This window comes from Schistocerca nitens, chromosome 4 (genome assembly GCF_023898315.1).
Source record: "Schistocerca nitens isolate TAMUIC-IGC-003100 chromosome 4, iqSchNite1.1, whole genome shotgun sequence".
In the NCBI taxonomy this organism is placed as follows: Eukaryota; Metazoa; Arthropoda; class Insecta; order Orthoptera; family Acrididae; genus Schistocerca; species Schistocerca nitens.
In genome coordinates, this window is record NC_064617.1 from 952,631,325 (window position 1) to 952,637,054 (window position 5,730).

Below are 5,730 nucleotides of genomic sequence, written 5' to 3' on the forward strand. Positions count from 1 at the left end.
GGAAGATGTTCAGTGAACCCTCTTGTCTTTGAGGAGAAATAAAACTGGCAATAAAGACGGATAAATCAGCAATGATTCACTATATGTGGATGCAGAAGGCAACGTAAAACACTGCGTTTAAGATATAGAACGAGCACATCTATAAAATATCGCCCAAAATGGAAAAAGTGGCGAGGTGCTAGTAAGGCTCGCGCACTCAGTGTTCCGTACAAATTAACCTACGTGTATAGACTGCTGATTAAATCCCGGAATATCGAACATTTTTGCCTTTTATCACCATTGATACTGGCAAGATACTGCTCCCATGAATACCAAATTCGTCCGCCGATGGACCGCGCCGCTCGAACTGTCAACACAACTGGCAGTGCTAAGAGTATCCTACGACTTCCACATCGCTGGCAACGGGTTGTACACAATGCTGGTGACTACTTTGAAGGTCAGTAAAACTTTGAAACACTTATTAATTTTGTACGAGCTATAAATAAATAGTTGCCACTATTAAAGTTCCGACCCCCATAATTACAAGCCGCTTGTGAAATACAGTGTCAAATGCTTCCTGGAAACACAGAAATACGGGATCAATTTGAAATACCCTGTCAACAGCCCTCAGCAGTAATGTGGTAGCTGTGTTACACAAGAATGATGTTTCCTAAATCCGTGTTGACTGCGTGTCAATAGACCGTTCTCCCAGATCATTCACAATGTTCGGACACAACATATAATCCAAAATCCTGCGGCATATCGTAGTTCATAATATGGAACTGTAATTTAGTCGATTACTCCTACTGCTTTTCTTGAATACTGATGAGAATTATGCAACTCTCCAGTGGGTACGGATCTTTCGTCAATCGAGCGGTTATATGTGATTGATAAGTATGGAATTATTGCATCAGCATGCTCTGAAGGAAACCTAACTGATATACAGTCTGGATCGGAATACTTGTTTTCGTTAAGTGATTTAAGTTGATTCACTATTCCGATGATATCAACTTCTTCGTTACTCATGTTGGCAGCTGTTCTTGATTTGAATTCTGGTTACTTCGTCTTCTTTGGTGAAGGAATTGGGTGGGGGGGGGGGGATGGTTGTGTTTAGTAGCTCTGCGTTATCAGCACTGGCATCGATAGTATTTCCATTGCTATCGCACAGAGAAGTTATTGAGTAAGTCTTGCCACTGGCATACTTTACATACGATCAGAATCGCTTTCGATTTTCTATCCATGCTTCGGGAGAAAGTTTCGTTGTGGAAATGCATCTTACATTGAAGTCCGTGCTGAATTTCGAGGTTCTGTAAAAGACATTGCGTTCGTAATTTGGCTTGCTTTTTTCGTTGTTCCTCCAACAGCGTTCTGACCCGTTTTGTCTACCAAAGGGGATCAAACTTCTTAGCGTGTTAAATTATTTGGTGTATTTCTCTCAAGTGCTGTCGATGCTATTTCTTCGAATCCAAGTCACAACTATTCTACACTTACATTGTTAATTTGTTACAGTATTCAGTCTCGCTACGACAACCCTGTCTTCACTAAACCCTGTCTCTGTTCTGATGCACATTATTAGCTCAGGATTATGTGTATCTAATCTAGGAAGTCAAGTTTGTTTTCACGAACGTTTTTTATTCGAATGGGCTCAAAGTAACTACTCGAAATAATTTTTAGAGAATGTGTTTAGCACAATTTCGGATGATGTTTTATGCGTACCTCCGGATTAAAACATGTATATTAGCCAACATATCGAGGGTAAAATTGCATAAGCCGGATACGTGTTTGAAATTAGACTAGAAATTATACTCGAATTTTCTTTGAACCTTCCAGCAGTTGTGTCATCTGAGTTGGGAGGTTGGTAAAAATTATTTCATTTCGTTTGCCAAAAATGTCCACTACCCATACTAACTCACAAGAACTATCTGCTTCAATTTCGCTACAAGATATACTTTTAGCAGCAACACGCCACCGTCAACTGTATTTAGTCTATCCCTTCTGAATACCGTTAGGTTCTTCGCAAAAATTTCGGGTGAACTTATCTCCGACTTTAGCCAGCTTTCAGTTCCTATAACGATTTGAGGACCAATGCTTTCTATTAGCGCTCGGAGCTCTGGTACTTTCCCAACCAGCTGCGACAATTAACAGCTGTTATACCAATGGTTCCCGGGTCTACATAATTCCAGTGTTCAACCTGCAGACTTTGAGACTGAAGCCCTTTTCGTATTTCCCAATAGTCCTAAAAAGACGCCCAGTCCACGCCACACAGCCCCTGCTACCCCTGTAGCCGCCTCCTATGTGTGGGAGCTCCTGTCCTATTTAGCGGAACTTGAAACCCAAACACCCTTTGACGCAACTCCAGATAAGTGCAGCGTACACTGTCTCCGAACAGTCTGCCCCTCTGATTCAGACCCTCCACTCGGCTGTGTGCCAAAGGTCTGCAATCCGTCCTGTCGACTATGCTGTAAACGGTGATCCCTACTTTCCTCTCGCAAGCAAGACTAACAGCATCTACCGCTTCTGACAGCCGCTCAAAACCAGAGAGAATCTCTTCCGGTCCGAAGCGACACGAATCATTGGTAGCGACGTGAGCCACCACCTGCAGTTGGTAGCACCCTGTGCTCTTTACGGCATCTGGAAGGACCCGTTCCACGTGTGTAATGACTCCACCCGATATGCACGTGGAGTGCACATTGGTTTTCTTCCACTCCTTGGCAGCAGTGTTCCTAGGGGGCCCATAACGTGATTTATGTTGGAGATCCTAACTACCAATAATTCCACCCACTGTGACTCCCAGATCTTGCTGGCTGAGAGGTTTGCTCTGAAACAGGACAAGTGTCTGCATATGGCTGAGGGACAGAGACAGCCACAGATCGCCTTACGTTCGGCCTCTTTACGAAGTTTAACACCGCCTGTCACTCCCTGATGCGACCTCCCACTCGACGACGGTAAGGGGTAAACTCAGTGAAAGCAGTAACTGGGCTGGCCACCGGGGCGGACGGATCGGTGGACTCAGATGTGCTGGACGTCCGTTGGATCACCACAGCTGACCTCCAACGACGCCCATCCACTGGAGCTTCAGTCTGTGTAATGGAGGTCATCACAGCCTGTAGCTGACGGCGAAGTGTCATCGACTCAGCTCGCATCTGCACACAGCAGAGACAGCCTCTGTCCATAGTAAAGACTGTGAAAACCACATTACAGGCAAAGGAGTATCGACACGCACTACAAAACTCTACTGTAGACACTGAGGTAAACGCAAAAACTGAAAAAAAATTGAATTACAACGCAGAGATTCAGAAAATAAACTACCAAAGCACTCAGGTGAGACTACATAATTCGCCCTGTAAGGAACTTAAAATAGATCACAAATTCGATTTACTTACCGACACAAACGGAAAAGGGACAACAGAGTCTATTAAATATTAAATTAACGCGTGGAAATTCAAGAAACTAAATTGCCCAAAGAGACAGTTGAAACGATAAAATTGCTCCTTGTAGTAACTTTTAAAATGCCACAAAATTCGTTATTTATTTCTCGTTCAGCTACAGGCAAAGCGTGATACACTTACAAACATCAACATAAAAATTTAAATTATCATTAACAATGATTTACAATAAAATTTTCAGGGTTTCCAGCCACAAAAGTGCTTGGTCACTTATCACATGTATGTCCATCAGATTTCCTCCCTTAAGTCCGTGTACGTCGCACTCAACTATATGCTGCATGGTTTGACTCTCTCCGCACTCACAGATGGTGACAGCCTCGACGTGGCCTACCCCCCCAGTATCGTGCCGCACAACGATCGCATTGCGAGAAGAAAATCAAAATGCTCAGAACGAGCTGCGACACGAGAAGCAAATGTCACCACCAAACGGCGGCCGGACGTAGTAATACCTCCCGGCCCTCACAGGCGAAGTTACGCAAGAGAGCGAGACAAAATTCGTTACTTTCTTGTTGCTGAAATTTATTACAAAACTCAATTAGTCTTTCCCCTCTCCCATTCCTAGTACGATGCATATATTCGCCCGTAATCCTCTCTTCTACTCCTTCCCCTACCACCGTATTCCAGTCGCTCATGACTATTAGTTTTTCATCTCCCTTTACGTATTGATTTACCCGTTCAGGATCCTCATGTAGTTCTCCTATCTCTTCACCTGGAACTTGTGACGTCGGCATGTATGTCTAAATTATAGTTGTCAGCTTGGTTTGCTGTCGTTTCTCATGAGAGCAAGCCAGTCACTGAACTGTTCATAGTAAGTCACTCTCTGCCCTACCTACGTATTCATTACGAATCGTAGACCTTTTGTATCGTTTTCTGCTGCTGTTGGTATTATCCTATATTTATCTGACCAGAAATCCTTGTTTTCTGGCCATTTAACATCACTGACCCCCACTATATCTGGATCAAGCCTATTGATTCCCTTTTCAGATTTTCTAGCTTCTCTACCACTTTCAAGCTTTCGGCATTCATTTCATTGGTTATTCAATCTTTTTCTCATAGTCACTTCTCCTTTGGCAGTCGCCTCCCGGATATCCAAATGAGGGAATGGGGGCTATTGCGAAATCTTTTGCCAATGGAGGGATCATCATGAAACTTTTTAAATTCCAGGCCGCATGTTCTGTGGATACACTTTAGGTGTCCTTAATGCAGTGGTTTCCATTGCCTTGTGCATCCTCATGCCGCTGACTATTGCTGATTCTTGTGTCTTTAGGAGCAGTTTTCCGCCCCTAGGACAAGAGAATGCCCTGGACATCTGTCCGCTCCTTCGCCATCGTTGGCAAGGCCATTGGCAGAATGAGGGTGACTTCTTATGTTGAAAGTCTTCAGCCGCTGCTCTCTTTTTTCAAATTTAAGGGATGGCGGGATTCGAAACCAGGACCAAGGACTTCTTCATTATCAATCAAACACGCTACCCCTAGACACTATTCAATGCAAAGAAAAGCGGCGATTTGTGAGGAACTCCTAATATCTTCTGGATACACTGAATTACCCATATAAATTCCATTTGGATAGCTTAAAATTACATGAAACTGCATTTGATTCACAAGACACATAATAGTGACGCAGAGCTTGTTCGACGCCATTGGAATGACGTCTCAAACCAGTAAAATAAAAACAGTATCCTATGCTGTGGAGGGGGAAGGGGTAGCACACATGAGCGGTAGTGGTGAAGAGTGCTAACAGGAAATCGGTGGCCGTAACAAACAGATGTTTTGACAGTTAGAGATGTGTGTATTTTATCAATATCACATTGTAAATTTCGCGCAGCACGGAGGTGTCAGTGCTGATCTAGCGTGGTAATTGAGTACATCTGGCTTGTGTTGTGGTTTTAATTATGGAAGCTAAATAAACATTGACCTTCATACGAGTTTGTTGTTTTGGAAAAAAAGAAAATAGCGTGAAGGCGTGACCTGGAACCTGTATAACGAACAAACACAAACAACAGTATAAATATTGTCATGGCAACTGTGTATTTGGCATCCTGCATTATTAATGGGGGGGGGCATTAATCCCATATGAAATAATACATTGAGGGAAAAAGAATTCGCAGCACCAAGAAAGTGTTGTGTGACACGAACAAAAGTTTGTAGGTGTGCTTCCGCATCTGAAAGATGATGCCTATTAAAAATTTTACTGTCGTCGAGTAAGAGCGGAGCAAATAGTTGCACAATGAGGATGCAAATCAAATTTGCTTTAAATACACGGTGTACCGGCAGTGTGCGTTAGTTGTCTTTGAGACTGGACGTGT